This window comes from Psammomys obesus, unplaced genomic scaffold (assembly GCF_907164565.1).
Source record: "Psammomys obesus unplaced genomic scaffold, mPsaObe1.curated_primary_1811, whole genome shotgun sequence".
Classification (NCBI taxonomy): Eukaryota; Metazoa; Chordata; class Mammalia; order Rodentia; family Muridae; genus Psammomys; species Psammomys obesus.
Window position 1 is genome coordinate 2,340,652 of NW_026585698.1, and position 22,162 is coordinate 2,362,813.

A 22,162-nucleotide genomic window follows, 5' to 3' on the forward strand; every position below is an offset into this window, starting at 1 on the left:
AAAAAAAAATAATAAAAGTCAGTCTCACAGGCTAATAAGATATGTAAGCATGAAGCTCACTGATGGGCCCATGGTGGGAGATGATTCCTGGTGGAAGTGGAGAGCAGACTTCACCTGTCTTCTGCCTGCTCCCTTCCCTAAAGTTGTCCTCTGACAGTCTCTCATACACGCACACTCAACTTACTCACTCAAACATAATTCCAAAAACAACCAAAACACATAAAGAAAATGGAATTGGTCTTTAAAAATATATATACACCAGTACTCAGGGGGGCAGGAGTTCAAGGCCAGCCTGGTCTACAAAACAAGAGTCCAGGACAGCCAAGGCTACACAAGAAACATGGTTCTGAAAAAAAACAAAAAAAAACAAAAACAAACAAAAAAACAAACAACAACAGAAAGAGTTCAGTGGGCTGGCTGTTCTATGTGTGTTTGGAAGGTAAGAATGTTGAGAGCAGTGCAGATGATGGATGGGCTTGTGAAGTTTCAGAGAGAAGTAACACTCTGTGAGGGCTGTTCCTATGCTAGTCTGTATTAAGAATCTGCAGTTCTGGTCAGCTGCGGGTGAACAATTGGGTGACTTAACAAGACACCAGACCAATAAGTGAATCCTTCAGCTTTGTTAGGACACTCAATACCTGTCATCCCACGCTAAAGAATCAACTTTATCAAAAGACTATATGCCACCGGGCATGGTGCCACTATATCACTGAGAGAAGTCGAGGCAGGAATTCAAGTTAGGAACCTAACTTAGTCCCAACACTCAGGAAGGTAGAGGCAGGCAAATCTCTGCCAGTTCGAGGTCAGCCTGATCTACAAAGCAAGTTCCAGGACAGCCAAGGCTACACAGAGAAACCCTGTCTCAAAAAACCAAAAAGACCCTATGCCAGGCATGGTGGGACACACCCAGGAGGCAGAGGAAAGTGGATCTCTACTGTGAGGCTAGCCTGGCTTATAGAGTAAGTCTCAGGACAGCCAGAGATACAATGAAAAACTCTGTACATGCAGAAAAAAAACATCCATCTCTCTCTCTCTCTCTCTCTCTCTCTCTATATATATATATATATAAAATACCTAAATAAATAAAAATTTTAAAGTTTTAAAGCTGGGTAGTGGTGGCGTACACCTTTAATCCCAGTACTTGGGAGGCAGAGTTCAAAGCCGGTCTGGTCTACAGAGCTGGTTCTAGGATAAACAAGGGCACACAGAGAAATGTTGTCTCACAGAGAAAAAAAAAAAAAAAGTCTGGGATGTGTTTTATAATGAAATAGTGCTATTAATAGGTGATCATGGGGATAAACACAAAAGGAAAAGCTGTAGTTGAATTATAATATGTGTGCTGGCTAGTTTCACAATACCTTGACTCAACCTAGAGTCATTAAAGGGGGAGTCTCAATTTAGAAAATGCTACTGTGAGACTGGATTGTAGGCAAGCCTGTAGCAAGGTATTTTCTTAAGCACTCCTCTGTGGCCTCTTCATCAGCTCCTGCCTCTAAGATCCTTCCCTGTTTGAGTTCCTTTGATGATGAATAATGATGTGGAAGTATGAGCCAAATAAACCCTTTCCTCGGCCAAGGGGTGAGGGCGTGTGATGGTGGTGTTTAATCCCAGCACTCCAGAAGCAGAATTCAAGGGCAGCTTAGTCTACAGACTGAGTTCCAGGACAGCCAGGGCTACACAGAAAAAGCTTCCTCCACAAGTTGCTTTCAGTCATGGTACTTCACCACAGGAATATTCACCCTAACTAGAACAACATGTTTGTGCTTCATGTTGACAAGGGGTCAGTTATTTTGGGTCTTTTTTCCCCCTTGCCTGTCAACTTGACTAGAGTTATCTAGGAAGGGGGGTTCACAATTGAAAATATACCTCCACAACAGGCCTATAGTCAAGCCTGTGTGGCATTAGTTCATGCCTTTAGGTTCCTAACTTGAGTTCCTGCCTCAACATCTCTCAGTTATATAGTGTAAAATGTAGTGATGAGTTGTAAAATGGAATACTCCCTGACAAGTTGTTTTTGGTTATGGTCTTTATCAAAGCAATAGAATTCTTACTAGGACAACCATCCAGTGGATAAAGGGTGCAGATGGAACCCTGGAGTAACTGCTGTGAGCTGGAGAGATGGCTCAAAGGTTAAGAGCACTGGCTGTTCCTCCCAAGTTCCTGAGTTCAATTCCTGCAACTACATGGTGGCTCACAACTATCTATAATAAGATCTGGGGCCTTCTCCTGTTGTGCAGGCACACATGCAGGCAGAATACTGTATAAATAATAAATAAATATTAAAAAAAACCCAACTGCTATAAACTGTCCTTTGACCTACACATGTGCAACCATACAAATATACAAAATACATAAATGGTAAAAACAAACCAAACAACCCATAAAACTTAAAAGAAAAAAAAAAAATCCACAAAACTGAAAATTTTGATGAAGCCTGCATAGCATGTACAAAGTCCTGAAAAGGAGGGGAGTGAGCAAAACGAAATAAAAACCCACAGTAAGTAACAAATGGCATTTATTTGTTTATGTTTCGATTTATGACTCAGGAAAATGGCTTTTTAACTTTACTTTGAAATTTAAGTGTTCCTTTAAGATGCTTACAGCTATTTTTTTTCCCTTAGCCTATTAGCTACTGGGGTTTTGTGTGGTTGGTTTTGTTTTGGCTAACAGAGAATCTCACTATGTAGCTGGATATCCTAAAACTTGCTATGTAGACTAAGCTGGCTTGACATCCACAGAAATATGACTGCCTAGCTGACCATGGTGGCACATGCCTTGAATGCCTTGAATCCTAAAATGTGGATCTCTGTGAGGCTAGCCTGGTCAACAAAGCAAGTTCCAGGACAGCCAGGGCTACATACAAATAAACCCTGTCTCAAAAAAAGAAAAAAAAAAAAAGAAATTCACGTGCTTCTGCCTCCTAAATGTTCTGGGATTAAAGGAATGCACCAAGAGCAGGCAGACACAGACACAGACACAGAGACAGACACAGACACAGACACAGACACACACAGACAAGAGCACTTGTGGTCAAGAGTGGCCTGAAACTCACTAAAGGATGACTTGAACTTCTGATCCTCCTACCTCTACCACACCTCATTTCAGAAATGCAGCACCATACCCGGTTTATGAGGTGTTAGAAATTAAATCTAAGGCTTTGTAGGTGCTGTGTAAATACTTCACTGCTAAAACATGTCCTTTAAGGTCCCTGACATTAAGTTCTTATAGAGTCAGTATTTCTACATTAAATACCAACAACTGAAAACCATAATTGAACCAGCAATATGACTCAATGGGTAAAAGCACTTGCCACACAAGTCTAACAACCTGAGTTCAATCCCCAGAAACCATTGTGGAAAGAACCAACCCCAAAAGTTATTCTCTAACTTCCACACAAATACACACCTGCACTCATATACATTATACACACAAACATCCTAAATTAAATTCACAAGACCTACCCTACATGATGAAAGAAAAGAAGCAACTTCTACAACTTGTCTCTGAATTCCAAATGTGCAATCAGTCTGTCTGCCTTCTCTCTCTCTTCCCTCTTTCTCTCTCACAAACATATACCCAAGAGGCGGAAATAAATGTAATTTTCAAAAATATAAAATATTTGTGGGGAGTTAATGAGACAAGGTCTATCTATGTAGTCTTAGCTGTCCTGAAACTCACTCTGTTGACTAAGCTGGCCTCAAACCAGAAAAAAAGAAAGGAAAAGTCATATAAAACATTTTATAAACTACAGCAGTTAGATATATTTAAAATATTTTAGTTTTGGGTTTTTGTTGGTGGGTTGTTTTGTTTTGGTGTTTGTTTTTTTTTTTTTTTTGCTGCTGTTATAAGTTGAGTTTTATTGTTCTTGTTTTGTTATTTGGCTTTTGTTTTTGTTTTTTGAGATATGTGTCACCATGTCTGGCCTAAAATACGTCTTCTTAAAACTGAAAATATGCTAAACAAAATATATTTCATTTGAAGCTCAGACAGATTAAATCCCCAGCATCACAAAGGCAGGAAGGAATGAGAGAGGGAGGGAAAGCTAGTTGGTTCATTTTCTCTAATGAATTAGTACTCTATAACACATAATTAAATCAATTTTAATTAGTCATGATGATGCATGCTGTTAGTCCCAGCACTTGGGAAGCAGAGGCAAGCAGATCTCTGAGTTGGAGACCAGCCTAGTCTACAGAGTGAGTTCCAGGACATCCGGGGCTACACAAAGAAACCCTGCCTGGAAAAACTAAAAACCCAAAGCAGAACAAAACAAAACAAAAAACGATAAACTTAAGGCATTTGAAAACTTAAAGCTGTGCAGTGAAAGAGAAGGAATGAGAAACATAAGTATGAAAATAGGACAAAACTAAAAAGACAAAACTCCCTAGTAAGTTAGAAAATTTTAAGACACAAATAACAAAATAGAAAAGAGAGCTATGTCCAAACTGCTGGTTAAGTATATTTTCTTGTTTGTTGTTGATGTGTTAATTTTCAAAACTATCTTAAAATATAAAGGCTACACCATTTACAATCATTTTACTGTCCTGTGCACTACACTAAATCACAATTGAGACAACCCCTACACACAAACAACACATTTACAGTCCAAGTGTTCAGTTGCCTGACCTGGTTGTGAAACCGCAGTGGCTGTAAACTGAGTAGCCCATGGTGGATTCTTCTGTCCTCCAAATTGAGCCATGATACAAGGGGGGAGAAAAGCTTCACTATTTCTCTTCTATAGCAGATATCTATAAAGAAAGGATTCATGTTTCAACGCTGAATCAAATTACAAATGTAATGAAAGGCTATTTTAGAGAATGATTGCTATATTGAAGACATGTTCCAACAGAGAACTGGAAGTAGTGTGTGCAAACTGAACATCTGAAATAAAACACACTACCAACAAGATCACTATGCATACCCTATTTTTAAAAGAAAGGCTTAAGGGTGGACTTAATTCCTTCAGTGACCACAGTTAACATTTTCTAAAAAGGCCTGGGCACTCTTGGTGGAGCAGCCTTTCAGCCCAGCAGAGTCAGGCAGATCTCTATAAACTCTAGGCCAGCATGGTTTACACGGCGTTACAGACCAGCTAGGGCGATCTAGTGAGACTCTATATATATAAACAAACGAAATCAGCAACTTTATAGACAAACACAGAAAGGAAAGCCCTAGTGTTTCTTCAGGCGATGGGCTGAGGTCATGCAGTGGTTAAATCAATAACGGAAACTGCGCACAGACCCCTCCCCCATAAAGACGGAGACATTGATGAATACCATTTTAATAACGAACATAACTTTGAGGGAGTCACTACAGCCTTTGTCACCGTAATCTCCACGAAGGGGGGAGGGGGAAGGCAGTTGAGAGAACGCAGACCTCAAAAAGAACCACTGCAAAGACCCCCTCCCCAAAGTCAAAGAGAAAAGTAAAAGATGGGCCCGGCACCCAGGGCTGGGGACCCAACCCGCCGGCCTAGGACACCCATCTTCCTCCCGCCGCAGCCTCCCCAGGGCGCTGGCCGCGGAAAGATGGAACCCAGCGCCCCAAGCCAAGGCCACAGCGCCTACACCAGCCCACAGGCCGTCGCGGTCCCCGAGGCCCTCGGGCCGGTCTGCGAGAGACGCCAACCCCCGAAAACACTTCCCGCCGCCCCACGGAGCCGCGGCTGCGCGGGCCGGGGAGCCGGCCAGGCTGAGGAGCGCAGGCCGCACCTGAGGGGCCGGAGCCGACGCGCTGGGGGAAGGGCGGGCCGCGCGGGGCCTGCTCCGACCCGCACAAAAGGGACCACGTCCCTCGCCCGCCCGCCCGGCCGCCGCCGCCACGGCCCGCCCGCGGCCGCCCCAACCACGGCCCTCCCTACCCTCCCGCCGCCCCGCCGCCGGCGAGCAGACGCGGCCCGACTCGGCCTCCACCGCTCCAGAGCAAAGCACCGACCGGAGCTTCACCTGAGTCGGATCCGGGTTAACAGCGAAGCCATTTCAAAACCCGTCAAGCTCAGGAGCATGCGCAGACCCCTCTTCCTCCGCGCCGCGCCTCCTCCCGACTCCCCGAGGGACCAGCGCGTGCGCAGGGACGTTCGGCGTGCGCGCTCCACGCGTGCGCGTTCACTAGGCAGCAGGAGCGAGAGCGCGCCCAAGCCGGGTTACGTTGGCTTCGCTTAACAATGAGGTGGCTGTCCTTGCCCAGGCTCTGAGGCCAACGTGGTCCGCACTACAAGTAGTCACGTGGTCCGGCCTGGGCCGCCGCCATCTTGTGGCTGTCCCTATTCTAGTCCAGTGCTATTTGCTTGGAAGAATGAACATGTAAGATCTTAATTTTTTTTTTTTTAGTGGAGATATCACTAACATAAAATATTCAATTTTTGGGCTATACACTCACATACACCACATGTGTATATGTTTTCCATATGCGACCCTGACAGGATTCGAACTTCTTGACTCAGAGAAATCCTTCTGCCTCAGCCTCATAGTGTAAATAAATAGATAGATAGATAAATAAATGTTTTATTACATTCTTTTTATTTTTAGAGGATTTTACCTGCATACATGCAGGTAAACATGTATGTGCACCAAGTGTGTGCTTGGTGGCCTGGAGGTCAGGGGAGGACGCAGGTACCCTGAAAGCGGAGTTACTGATGGTTGTAAACCACCATGTTGGGGATGGGAATAGATCCAAGGTCCTGACAAGAGAGATTAGCGCTTTTAACCACAGTGCCATCTCCTCAGCATTGAGACCGGAATTTTTAAGTGTACAATTAAGCACATTTTCGTATTGTGACAACATGCCAACATCACCCCTACTATTTGAAGAGCTTTATCATTACCTCTGGAAAAGAAACACATAGCAAAGCCAGACTGTAGTGGAGCACACCTTTAATCTCAGTACGCAGAAGGCAGAGGCAGACATATCTCTGTGAGTTTGAGGCCAGCCTAGTCCGCAGAGCTAGTTCTAGCTAGCACCCAAAGGCTACACAAAGAAATCCTGTGTAAAAAAAATCAGAAAGACACAGCTTTTAAGTCACTCCAATTTTGTGCTATACCTGCTGGTGGCAGCTAATCATTCTCAGCATGAATTAGCTTGTGCTAGAAATTTTACATAAGATTAGATGATGATAGCCTGTAATCTAACACTTGGGAGAGATGGCTCAGAGGTTCAGAGCCCTGTCTGTTCTTCCAGAGGTCCTGAGTTCAGTTCCCAGCAACCACATGGTGAAATCATGGCCATCTGTGTTGCTATCTGGTGCCCTCTTCTGGCCCATATACAGGCAAAACATTGTATATATAATACATCTCTTTAAACAAACAAACAAAAAAACTGAAAGCTTAGGGCTGAAGTGAATGCTGAGCAGTTAAGAACACTGCCTGGTCTTCCAGAAAACGTGAATTTTACTCAGCACATACAGGGTGGTAACTCTGTTCTCCGTGGGGTCTGTCACTCTCGTCTGGCCTCTATGGTACTGCAAACGTGTAGGTTGCGCATGCAGTCAAAATACCTGTATATGCATAAAACTTTTAAAAATTTCAGAATAAGCTAGAGGGGTGGTGCATAGCTTTAATCCCAGCACTCGGGAGGCAGAGGCAGGTGGATCATTGTGAGTTTGAGGCCAACCTGATCTACAGAACAAGTCCAGGACAGCTAAGGCTACACAGAGGAACCCTGTCTTGAAAATCCAAAATATAAAAAGGCAGGTGCAGTGGCATACACCTGTGATCCCAGCATTCAGGGAGGCAGAGGCAAGCAGATTACTGTGAGTTCGAGGCCAACCTGGTCTATAAAGTGAGTCCAGGACAGCCAGGGCTACACAGAGAAACCCTGTCTCGAAAAACAAAAACAAAAAAAAAGAAAGAAAGAAAAGAAAGGCCAATAAATAAACAAATAAAACAATATTTTTTAAACTAAATAAAAACTCAGTCATGGTGACACACTCCTGTAAGCCTTTAAGTCCAGCATGGAGGAGGGAGAAGCAGGCTGATCTCTGTGAGTTCAAGCTCAGCATGGTCTACACAGTGAGTTCCAGGACAGCCAGGGCTACAAAATGTTTACAATATAAACACTACACTTTCCTGTATTTCAGCAGTTTGTCTTCTGGGTTACTTTTATTTTTAAGCAGCTATGAACAATCATGAAGGAAAGCAGAATGTCACCCCAAAAGGTTCCTCTTTTATTTAATAATTACTTTTAGCATAAGGCAATTAGGCAAGAAAATCTCTCGTAGTCCTTTGTAATTTTTGTCTTATTGGCAGAGTGTAAATTGTCTTCTACTGGAGATAACCTCACTTTCATCATGTAATGGTGATGAACAAAAATATTTGCTCATCAAATAAAGGCGCTAAACAAAAATATTTTTGTTGTGGTTGTCTTTGTTTTATTTTTTGAGACAAAATCCCACGAGTTGTCCTGGGTGAACTGGAACTTGGTATATAGACAAAACTGGCCTCAAACTTGTGACAGTTTTGCCTGTAGCTCCAGATTCTGAGATTACAGCCATGAGCCACCAGGCCCAGCCTTACATGAAGATCTGGCTTCATTAGTTACCCTCACACTGTCATTAGAAACATGAAACTATTTTTCTTTGTCATGATGTTTTTTTCTCCTCAGAGAGAGAGAGACAGAGAACAAGAAAGAATATTACTTTAGACTGGCCCATAGCCTTGAGCATTCTACAAAAACACTATATTACCCAGCTGCCTCAGAGTTGCCTGGGCTGAATTTGTGAACTCAGTTTGTAACAGACAGGCCTCGAACTTGTTTTCCTTCTGCCTCAGCCCCATGGCTAGCTGAGAGAGCAGACCCCTACAGCCATGCTTACTGTTTCTTGCTCTCTATTTTCTTTCTTTCTTTTTTGACAACAGGAAGTTTTGGTTGACATGGAATTTCATCATTCCTGCCTTACTCTAACTTAATTATTCCTTTGTTATGATGCTATATAAACCACTCTATAACCAAACCTTTGAGTTATAATCTGTCTTTCGTTGCAGAACTCCAGCGAAGAATCCAGAATGATGGAAGAAAGAGTTTTCCAGCTGGCCATGGTGGTGTATCACTGTGATCCTAGGCAGAAGGATTACTGCAAATTGGAGGTCAGCCTTGCTTACACAGTAAATACCAGTTTAGACAGAATTATATAATTTGACCCTGATTCAAAATTTTTCTCTTCTATAGGACATTCACAATCTTTTCTTTGAACTGTTTTCAACCCTTTTGGGGATATAGTGTAACACAGGGTGCAATTATGGGTCATAGGATAATTCTATATTTATCTTTGACAAAATGCTCAGCTATTTTTACAGTGGCTGTACTATTTTATATTCCCACAAGAAATGTGCTACATCCTTGCCAACCTCCCCCACCCCCGTCACCACTTTTGAAGGAAGTCTGATTGGTTTATTTATCTACTTGGGTGTGTTTGCATGTGTGCTTCCTAGGGGATGGGTATACAGATGTCAGAGTTCAATGTTGGGTATGTCTTCTATAGCAATGTTTTTTGTTGTTGTTGTTTGTTTTCTTTTTTCCAAGACAGGGTTTCTCTTTGTGGCTCTGGCTGTCCCAGGGTGGTCTGTAACTCAGAGGACCCAGAGATCTGGGATTAAAGGCATGCACCACTACCCCCTAGCAAAGGTTTATTTGTTTGTGTATTTGATGTATATGAGTGCTTTAGCTGACTGTATTCCTGCATTCCAAGAGAGGGTATCATATTTCATTATAAGTTATTGTTAACCACTATGTAGTTGCTGGGAATTGAACTCAGGACCTCTAGAAAAGAACAGCCAGCGCTCTTAACCACTGAGTCATCTCTCCAGTCATATCGCTTTTTTTTTGGGGGGGGGGGGTGTTCTGGAACTAGCTCTGTAGACCAGGCTAATCATTCTGGGTGGGTTCTGTTTCTTACCTCAGATGTCCAGGAACCTTTGTGCCGATGTTGTACTTGGAGGAATGAAGTTTAGCCAGGTGGGTGGGTTAGCAGGCCGTTGGATGCAGCTCTTCTCTGTTGAAGGGAATAAGAGCTATATAAAACTTGGAGAAGTAGGTAGGGCTTTTCCGGCTGAGTGTACATCATTAGCTGGGACAGAGGTGCTGGGCATACTTCATTTTCATGGAGAGGAATTCCAAGCACTAGCTGGACATGTCCTTGTAAGGAAATAGGAAGTTTTGACTTGAAATGTGGCCACCAGGTTACAAGACTACCTTAAAGGTGGCAGAGGTGGGGTTTGCAAGACTACAGGCCCAGGACAGGGAGGGAGTGACCCTTACTCCTGCTGACCTCAAGATGAGATTTTCGGATTTGTTCACCTCTGGACCTCTCTCTTGCTCCAGGCCAGTTCTGCCAATTGCAAGGCCTGAAACCAAGAGATCCCCCTGCCTCTGCCTCTGCAGTGCTGAGATTAAAGGCTTGCACCACTGCCACCACGACCCGAAGCAATTATTTTTTGTTTTGGTTTGGGTTTTGTTTTTTAAAATTTTATGTGTATGGAAGTTTTAATTATATTTATATCTGTTGGGAATCAGACCTGACCTCCAGGTTCTCCTAGCATCCTTCAGTCCCTACCTGAACTTTGCAGTTCAGGGGCTGGGCTTCTTCTCCTCCAAAGGCTCTTCACTGTATAATCCAGACATTTTGTTCCCTTCTCTCTCTGTATTTCTTCTCTCCTCTCTGCTGGCTTGCTTTCTCTTCCTGACCCCCTCCTGTGAGGTCAGTGACCTCACCAACAGCTACCCCACCAACCCTGCCTTTATTCTTTCATTTGGCTTGAATTGGCTCACTTCACCAGTACAGAATACTGCACCACGTGTGTGTCAGGTGGTCACAGAGGCCAGAAGAGGGTGTCAGATCCCCTGAAACTGTACTGATAGACTATTGTGAGCTGCCATGTCGGTGCTTGTAATCAAATCTAGGTCCTCTGGAGGAGCAATCCGTGGTCCACCTCACTTGCTCTAATTATTTTTGTTTTTTATATCTATGTGTATGCCATGTGTATAGGAGTTAAGTCATAAGCTTAGAGTTTCTTTGGTGGCCAGAAGAGAATGCCAGACCCCCAGTAGCTGAAGTTCTCAGGCAGTTGTGAGCCACCTTTATGTAGGTGCCGGGTACTGAACTTGGATTCTTTGAAAGAGCAGCATGTTCTGTTAAGCACAGAGCCATCTCTCCAGCTCTGCCTTACTGCTTTTGTGATACATGGACTCTCGCTGAAGCTCGGGCTTGCAGCTTAAGCTAGAAATGTGCTGGCCAGTAATATTTCATGACCCGCTATGAGCCCCAGTGGTCTGGCTGTCTCCACGCCCCTAGTGCTAGTGTTACAGCCATTCAAGGTTGCAGCACGGGGAATACAAACGCTCAGCTTTTATAGCGGCGCTGGAGTCTGAACTTGGGTCCTCAGCCCTCTCTTTTGTTTTCTTCTGTCTCCTGGCCCACTCCTCCCACCCATACTTCCTTTCTCTTTTCCTTGAAACCCTCTGAGTCCTGGCTCACTTGGAAATCACTAAGTTCTGACTATGTCAGCACCAGCACATGTCAGCACCACACCTAGCCTTACTGGCTTCTCTCTTTCGCTGTCTCTCTCTTCCTTTCTCTCAGGGTATGAAGCAAAATGTTATGGTTTTGACTTTTATTTTTTTAATGTATTGACTGAAGATGCTAAGAAAAAAAAATACTCATTGGCAATTATTTTCTTGGAGAAATATTTTCAAGTTCCCATACCCAACATTTTGGCAATTTTTTATTCTAATAAAAATATAAACTAATAGTATCAACTATCACTTAGATATAATTTAGCATTTTATTTTATTTATTTTCTATATGGTAATAGAAAGCAAGATGAAAAAGGTAAAATGAAGGTAGATGAACAAACTATGAAGGCGGAAGGCTTTTCACTCTCAAGAAAATGCTTGCCAACACTTGTGAATAAGGAAAATTGGGAGATAGAAAAAGACTATGGGGATCAGAGAGTGTTGGAGGCCAAACTGAGAAAGGCACTGGGCAGCTCTGGGCTCACCATTGACTGTCAAAATTGGGGCTCTGGTAGCATGCTATTCCATGTTAGGACAACGCAGGACCAGTCGGTGGACAGGCATCCCAGTCCGTTGCCGAGTAATTTGCTTTACCATCCAAGAAGAGTCAACAACCTGTACTCAAGTACAGACAGAGCAACAGGCCATTTCACTCTCATGAAGCAATTAGTATGTAGGTCTGGGCACAGGAGGTCATTAGAAGGCTGAGGAAAGATGACTGAGGCTGAGTTCAAGTCGAGCTTGGGCCATGAGACACAAAAAACAGCCAGACAGACAACAAAGAAAAGAGAATAAGAAACATTTTGACTTTAAAATGATCTAGTTTCTGTTTTGTATTATGCTCTGAGAATCATGGCACAGTAACTACGCTGTATCACTCTGCTGAAAACTAGAGAAATTCTATGGCAGGCATACTTGCAACAAGGGAATAAGCTGTCATTCTTTGGCTCCTCACGTTCATTTTTACACACACATGCAGATGGGGAAAGTGTTGAGTCTGTAGCTTAGTATAAAGAACACTTGTCTGGCAAGCTTGAGGCCTTGGATTTGACTCTCTACAGGGAAAAAAAGAGCTCAGGGTGGGGCTTGTGTTTGGGCAGTAGGCACTTGGTGGTGTGGCCGGTGAACCCAGTGTTCTAGGTAATGATGCTAGAGGATTTGAAGTGCAGAGCCAGCAGTCTGAACTATGAATGGTATGCTCTGGTCACAGGAAAAAAGAAAGAAAAACACAGCAGAAAGGAGAAAGCGAATTGCGTATTATCATTGGTTTTTGAGCACAATAGTTGTAATCTACCAGAAAATTAAGAGTAGATATCATTTCATACACATTTAGAAATGGAAATGGTGATGGAAACTAAAGCTGAAGGCCATGATGCCTACCTAGGTTCAAGGCTGGCTCCTCCTTCACTGCGTACTGACATGTGGTTTAACTATGCCTATCCTTTCTTTTTTTTTTTTTTTAGATTTATTTATTATGTATACAATGCTGTGCCTGCACGTACACCTGCACCCCAGAAGAGGGCACCAGATCTCATTATAGATGGTTGGGAGCCACCTTGTGGTTGCTGGGAATTGAACTCAGGACCTCTGGAAGAGCAGTGGGTGCTCTTCACCTCTGAGCCATCGCTCTAGCCCACTATGCCTATTTTCTGATTGAGAATTAGTGCATTCATATGTAGAAAGCACTAGTACTGGCATAAAGCATGCTTACAAAAATGTTTCTGCTCAGGTACATTGGGAAATAGTGGGGGCCACATCTGATCATTATCTACCAAATCATTGGCATGCTCACACATGTAACCCCAGATCTTGGGAAGCTCAAGCAGGAGTGACTGACATCACAAAAGTGATTGACACCCAGTTTGAGGCCAACCTGGACTAAAATACAAGATCTTGTCTCAACCAGAACAACAACAACAAAAAGGCAAGAACTCTGTATGGAGTAATCTAGATACCAATATGCTAAGTGAAATAAACCATGCACTCTATTTCACCTTTGTTCTAAAAGTGGCAAAAGCTATACAAATTGAAATCACTTTAGGCATTAACAAGGGCAGTCACATGGGAGTGGACAGATGCTCAAAGATACCAGGACCATTTGATGAGGTGATGGAAATCTGTTTTAGGGGGTGGAAAGATGGTTCAGTGGTTAAGAGCATTGGCTGCTCTTCCAAAGGTCCTGAGTTTAACAGTGCCCATATGATGGAGCATCTGTTACTCCAATCTCAGGGGGTTAGTGCTTCTACAGGATCAGACATGCACTCTGTGGACAGACGTATATGCAGACAAAACACTCAGACACAGGTGGCTGGAGCGAGAGCTCACAGGTTAAGAGCACTGGCTGTTATTCCAAGGTTCTTGGGTTCAATTCCCAGCAACCACATGGTGGCTCACAACCATCTATAGTGAGATCTGGTGCCCTCTTCTGGCAAATAGGTACACGTGCAGACAGGATATTGTATAAACAATAAATAAATAAATCTTTCTAAAAAAAACCCCACCCAGACACTTAAAATTAACACCAGTGGAAACAAAGCTTGCTTTTGGTTCTGTGCATTGACTGGGGCTTCGAGTTTGCTAAGCACGTGCTCTGTATCAACAGCTGGATTCTGTACTTAAACACCATCTGCTCAGTTAAACTGTTAGTTTTTTGTAACCGGAACAGGAACACCAGGTAATATATATGTATATATACATACAAATACTTAAAAGATATATTTATTTTTATGTATATAAGTGCTCTTCATATGCACACCAGAAAAGGGCACTCGATCTCATTATAGATGGTTTTGAGCCACCATGTGGTTGCTGGGAACGGAACTCAGGACTTCTGGAGGAGCAGCCAGTGCGCTTTAACCACTGAGCCATCTCTCCAGCATCCTAGATATTATGTTTTTAAATAAGATTTTTGAAGAGGAAAGAAAAATTAGACTACCAGGTGCAAAATAGAAGTATAAAATTTATTTTATACCACCCACAAAGTTCTATATAATCAGGAATGATACAATTTGCAATAGCTTAAAAAAAACATGACAAAGATTTAAAATATATTTTCAATTACAGTATTCATTTATCCTTAGAATTAAGAAAAAAGGAAATTTATGCTTTAAACAAATGAGACATAAGGAAAATAAGACAATTTCCACAACTATTTTTACATTTATGTTTCAATACTAGTACATTTCAATGTATTTTGCTACATAAACATGAAATCATGTACAACTGCTGTGCACCAAAATTTAGCTTAATTAGATTTTTCAAGTAACATGCAATTCCAACTCACAAGTATTCAAGTACTGCTAGGAAGTGTTCCATTCTGTGCAGAGGACTCAATATTGACCATGTATTAAAACCATCATGGTTATAAGATTCTCTTTCCCTTTAATGTGATGAAGTGCTTTCCTTAACTATTTCCCTCATAAGTAAAGAACTAAATCAAACATTTTTTGGAATTTTAACAGCATTTTCTAAAAACAAAAACACCCCCCAAACAAAAAACCTCCAAAACCTCAATTAGCGAGTTACAACAGTAGGATGGCAATAGGTAAAAATCAACAGTAAACAGACTGCAGGTGGAGAGGGTTAACACAGGAGAGCGATTATTTGCCTGGTGGGAAGTCAGTACTGCTGTGTATGCGGAAGAATATGAATGAAAGTTTTCCTCCCACCAATTAAACACTCCGCTGATTCCTGTAAACCAAATTAATGCCACGTATGTTGATTTACATGCTACCTCACTATGAGAGAAAAGTGAGTCAACTAGAACGTCATGTTGCTCTCTCTGCCATGGAGTTGTACAGCTTTCTCCTCAGGGAACATCTCATGAGTTCCTGCTAACCCAAATAGAACCACCAACCCACACATCACAATGCAAAAGCTGCCCATAGTTTTTGCTATAAAACCATTTCTGGAAAAATATTTCTCTTAAAGCACCTATCACAATGTTAACTCCATAAAGGCTAGAAAAAAAAATATGACCGCACATTGCAATAAAAATATTTAATCTTTCCTATGAGCTGTGTTTGTAAAGTCAAATACAGTCAGCCATTTTATCAGAGCACGAACACGTTGGAAAGAGCCACCAACATAGGAGGAGGAGGTCATACTTGACTTTTCAAGATCATTCGGCCTGTTTCCCCCCTTTTTTGTGCCAAAGAATGTAACAGCATAGTCAAAATATATCACCTCTATCTAGAGAGGTTGGTAAAATAACCTATAGAGAGATTACTAGAACCTTTACAAATACATCTCAGTATCCTTAACTCTCTAGGTACAGGTACATTTGCTGCAAAGATTTATATGGCTACAAATAAAGCAGAGGGGCACACACTGAAACAAAACAAATCCAACCCAATCTAACAAGACCATCCTACATAATCTAGAGGCCATAAAACCTGTTCGTGAATAATTTTGCATATTTATATAATGAAGGGCTAGGAACTCAAATTGTTCAGCTAGCACTATTTCCTTCAAGAAACCTTCATTTCAATATATTTAAACAAATAAATTAATGAGGGGCTTTAAAAGTCCCATTTAAAAATGACTTGGTGGAAAATGTATTTTGTCTTCCAATTAAGAGTAAAGGATATTCTCTATGTTTTGTTTTGTTTTTTTAATATACACCAAATAGAGTGGTTCACACCTGCAGTGCCTGCACCTAGGGCCAGACCGACCTAGGATACATAGAATTCTCCAGGGCAGCCATGGCTAAACAAGCACCTGCCTTAAACACACACACACACACACACACACATACACACACACACACACACACACACACAAATAAAATAAAAATCACAAACCTAGACTTTGATGCATAAATGAGAATTTGAGACCTTTAACATGTGAATGAAAACAGCTGACTAAACAGTGTAAATTAGCTGAAAAAAGAGGTTTAATAAATTTTATATTTCTCTATTATTAGCTCTACTCAGTACACATATGGTACATATACACACACTCAGGCAAAACACATCATTTCGTTCATATTCCTTGAATTGCTGTGTGACTTAAAGTAAGCTACTGAATATTCTTGTTACTTGCTTGGTGGCTCATCTGTAAAAGGGAAGTATGTTTTCTGAGTTCAATATTGGCAAAAAGAAGTTGCAAATGCCAGGCAAGGTGGTACATGCCTGTGATCCCAGCACTCAGGGAGGCAGAGGCGGGTGGATCTCTGTGAGTCTAAGGTCAGCCTGGTCTACAAAGTTAGTCCAGGAGAGCCAAGGCTACACAGAGAAACCTTGTCTCTAAAAACCAACTGACTCACCTTGTCCCTCAGAAAAAAAAAAGAAAGAAAGAAAGAAAAAAAAGAAGTTGCACAAAGCACTCAGTGAAGGCAGGATCTCACCTACTGGCTTCTGCCTTCCGGCAAGCTGGAATTACAGGCGTGTACAGAACACCTAGGGAGAGATGCTCATTGTTGTTGTTCGTGTCCTACTTGTTCTCAAAATATTACCTGTTTCTAGCATCTATTTTCAGTTAAAATTAGAAGAGGGTAGACAAGAAATATTAAAAGTATTTCTTGCTTTTGACCCGGAGATGTGTAGCTCCCTTTGGTGGCTAGAGGAACACACTTTCCCTTTCGGTACCTTCAGAGCCTCCTGGTGGCTCAGCACCAAGTACTCAGGTTTGAAACTAGATTATGTGCAGTGATGTGGGGCTGTGATGTCTGGGCTGGAGGTTGAAGAGTCTAATTCCAGTATACCAAGGCCATTATGATTACACTATTACGACTGAAAAATTTCAAGAGTAAATTTACCCTAGGAAACCTAGGTTCCCATCAGCAGAATAGAGTTGTGGGTAAATAGAAGGTAGAAAATGAGAATAAAGAAAAGACAGTCTGTCTGCATCTAAGACCCAGTGACTAAAACTGCCTGGCAGATTTGTAATTTAACAGATGGAGATGGAAAAGCCACAAAAGACAATGGGAATATGTAACTTATGCTTAAGTTGTATTTACCCCTAATTGAAAAGGTCTGCATAAATATGCTCTTTCTTGGTCCTTTCTGGGGATTGGACACAGGGCACTTCCAGCAAGGCTGGCATGCTCTGTGTCCCGTTGGTGTTCCTTTTCTATCATTTTGCCTCAGCCCCTCAAGCAGTTGGGATTACAGACTTGAGCAAAGGTGGGCGTTGGACTTCATGACACACAATTTTAAAAGATAAGCCATGATGCTGAGATAAACGAGAGCATGTAAGGCTGGCCTAAACTATATAATGAGATGATGTCTCAAAAAGGAAAAGGAGTGAGAAACAAAATGACAGTTTCAAAGACCCAGATGTGTTTGCATAACGGATGATCTGGGTGATGGAGCCAGAATATACACATAGGAGAACAGCAGTTTTAATTATAAAGTACAAAAGGAATATGGAAATTAGTAACCTTGAAATTTTGAAGCTAGAAGCATTACAGACTGCCACAAGATAATTTTGAGCAAGAGTGGGGCCTCAGCTGAGAGAGAGCTTACCTAATGCACAAAGGCCTGGTTCAATCCCCAGCACTAGAGACACCAGGTGTGGTGGAGTCGAGGCCAGAAGAACCTCTGTGGGTTCAAGGCCAGCTCGGTCTACATTGCCAGGCCAGGGCTGCATTGTGAGATCCAGTTTCAAAAGAAAAAGAAACGGAAAAACAAGTTCTCAACATCCTCAGCCAAAGTTCAAGACTACGCAAGACCATGACACTCTTAGAGGCCCAGCTTTACAACTTACTACCGAGGCTCATCTTCTATTACAGAGAGAGAGAGAGAGAGAGAGAGAGAGAGAGAGAGAGAGAGAGAAGACTAAACACAAAAACCATGCTTAAGAATTTTAACACTTTTGAAGAAAATATACAGAATCAAGTTTTGTGGGAAGACACACAGACTGAATGTCTTCTCCACATAGGATTGCCGTTATTTTCTAATGCTATGAAAAATACAGTCTGAAACACCCATTTCACTTGGAAAAATTTAAACAACCAAGCAATGACTATACCACATGGCAAACATGCCAAAGTGGACAGGACAAAGACCTAACAAAGTATAGCATTCCCATCACAAAAATGGCCACACCACAAGCAACTGCTCGCACTTAACTAGGTGAGGGGCAGGAAGGAATGTGCAACCACGGCTAGGGAGTATATACAATGAAAGTATGCTTTCCTCAGTTGGCTCAGCCAGTCCTTAAGAAATCCTTATGTATTCCGAATATGAGGTCCAGAGGGAATGGCAAAGACAAGGATCGCCATATTTATAGCAAAGCGTTAATAGGTTAGCTTCATAGCTAAAAGTCAGTTAACGTCTCCCCACAGAGCCTGAAACATTGACAGTCAAGGGAGTCTTGACCTAATTTTACCATTACCATTCGCGTCCTGAACCTCACCAGAGGACAGAAAGCTGTTTTATTTTTGACTTGTATAAAAATAAGGATAGTTTTCAGTAATGCAGTCCTCTATGGGTGAGAAAAGTAAAGTTTGTTTTGTGCGGTTCTCCGAAGAACAGAGTGGCCTGTAGGCAGCTACCAGCAGGTAGGTCTGCTCTGTGAGCACAGGGGTTCAACTCCAGCGCCTCGAAGGGGACTTCTGGTGCAGCGAGAGTCACCACATTATCTTGTTATAATTCTTGTCATAAATTACTAGTAAAGATGATGATTCAGTTGTTTCAAATCTAGACTAAGAAAGATTCTCATGCATCGAGGGGCCAAACTAAAGATTGCACACAGCTATTTACTTGGCACAAAGGTGAATGTGCTCACAATCGATAGCAAATGCCATGCAATGATCTGACAGCTTTGTTCCACATAGAAGTCTCAGTATATATGTCTGACTAACATATATATGGGTTTGTTATCATGCAAATGCGAAATGATAAACTGGAGTAATGATACTAGGAAGTATGTCATTCATGTGAACCGAGCTAGTACACCATTTACAGAAGGACAGCCATTCAGTTAACCATGTAATGGGGTGAATGTAAGTGAACAGCTTACAGCGTTCACCTAACGAAGCTCTGAGCCTCACAAATGCACTGACTGGAAAGTCATCTAAGCCATGAACATGTTGGGAAAATTTACCCTTCTTAGCCTCAAGTCCCAACAATATATCGCAACATGGTACCTTGCAGAAATTTGGAAACAGGATATATGTGAGGCTGACAAAGAGAACAAAACAGCTTGGAGAGTGGTGGAGTACAGCTTTAATGCCAGCACAGGGGCAGAGGCAGAAGTCTAGGGTAGCCTGGTATACCATGTGAGTTCCAGGACAGCCAAGATTACATACAGAATCAGTCTCATAAAACCAAAATACACACACAGAAAATGGAATTTTGAGAGGGCAGGTGATATAGAAGTTATAGCACACAAGAATGATAGCATCTGCTGGGCTATCATAGAGGTCATATACAACAATGAACTCAAGGTTCACATCATGAACACAGTCTCGATTAGAGCTTCACAAATGAAGTAAAGGAAAAGGAATCTGAGTATAACAAAGCGATAGAGGTGTAGAAAGACCATTAGAAGAGTCTGACAGGGGCTGTCATCTCAAACCAGTTTATTCTGTTCTGTAATAAAGACCACTCTTAAAGCAGTACATAGCCAGTAGACAACCAGTGCTGCTGAACACTGACTAAGCACGGTGTGTCTAAGAAGCACACGAGAGCGCCCAAGAACTTAAGAGAATGAGGTTCCCACAGTAGGTTGTCGGCTGAGGCATTCCATTTCTAAAGACAATTTTAATAATGGAATGACATTTTTCTTGAAACTGATTATTTTCTTTTTTCCTTTTCCCTGTTTTTCCCCTGAGACAGTTTCTCAGTGTAGTCTTGGCTATCCTGGACTCACTTTGTTAGACCATGCTGGCCTCGAGCTCACAGCTATCAGCCTACCTCTGCCTTCCTGGAACTGATTATTTTCATGTACTTATTCTGTCAAAATGCAAGTAGCTTCCCACATCCCAACAGCCCCATTGATCAACATCGGTGTTTAAAATGAGTTAAACATTAAGAATGTGGCCTTAAAGCTGTGCAGTGGTGGCACACACTTTTAATCACAGCACTGAGGAGGCAGAGGCAGGCGGATCTCACCAGTTCCAGGCCAGCCTGGTCTACAAAGTGAGTTTCAGGACAGCCAATGCTACACAAAGAAACCCTGTCTTGGAAAACAACAACAACAACAACAACAACAAAAACAAAACGTGGCCTTAACATTAAAAACAAGTTAGCTTGACTTTATTAGATTATATATTACTGTAGCTCTTCTTTTATAGGTAATTTGCTATTCCCTTAGGAAATAATGCCAAGCATTCTGTTTAAGATTGCATCCTAGGTGGTGACTCAAAAATAAACAAAATCAGATTCAATCAAATTGAATTGAGAAGGATTCAATTAAACATGCATTAGAGGGATGGGTAAATGAATGAATGAATAAAGGCAGGGGGAGAAGATTTTTTTCTAGCAATGGAAAAGAAATGATTTCTAGTGGGAGCTAAGGCTGAACACCGCAAAGGTAACTTCACAAGGGAACAGTCCTGATGGTCTAGTCTAACAAATACCTAACTGAAGCAATAACTGATCACATTTATATACTCACACGTGTAAGAAACCCTAGGCTTAAAAAATAGGCATGTTTTTAAATGGAAATCTAAGGCACACAAAATACTAAATCAGGTTAACAAATTACCCTACTGTACATATTCCAGGAGCTTAAGTCTACTTGTGCACTGTGGAATGTCAATGGACATTTCCTTATTTACAACCCCTTCCTCTTCCTGAACTTGCCTTCGCCAGAAACTTACCCTTTGCACCATGTATCAATTTCATAAGTTAGTCTCTAGAGAGCTTACTGGAACTGTTTATATTTGCACCAAGATTGTGGTAGTAGTTGTGGGCCTCCTATGGCATCTCAGAGAAGCACCATTTGGGTTCCTGTACTCCCAAAGAATCCAACACCTTGAATGTCATAGCACCTGTGCATTTGTATTTCACTGAAAGGTCTCTTGGTTGGAGGTTTTTTGTTTGGGGAATCTTTCTTGGACTGTAAGTCAATTAAACAATGGAACACTAAAATAATCAGAATGCCGATTTTACCCGTCACCTTCAGAATATGGGATTACTAAAGAAGTTTAGTCACCATTTATCTAAACCAAATAGGTTAAGATTAGTAATAGTTAGAGATCTCTCTCTCTTTTTTGTTTTTGTTTGTTTTTTGAGACAGGGTTTCCCTGTGTAGCCTTGGCTGTCCTGGACTCACTTTGTAGACCAGGCTGGCCTTGAACTCACAGAGGTCTACCTGCCTCTGCCTTCCAGAGCGCTGAAATTTCAGGTGTGGGTCACCACACCCAGCTTAGTTAGCCTCTTAACTGGCTTACAGTACTAATTTTACTCTGTGACTCCAGGGAAGGAGAGATAATGGTAATCGTGAGGATTTTTCACTTCAATTACTTCTACAGAATATTTTCTTCTCATTTGGGAAGGAAAGGTTACTTAATTAGATATTTTTCTCAATTTGAAACATTGGGACCATTTGACTGATCCAAAGTTGTGCCCTCTCTCTTTGAAAACGTCTGCCATAGGATCATATACTTCAATTATGGGGTTAGTTTAGAAGATAATGTTGTTGTTGTTTTTTTTTTTTCTAGTTAAAAGGGGGAAATCGATATTGGTGGCATTTTGTAGTTTCAATTTCT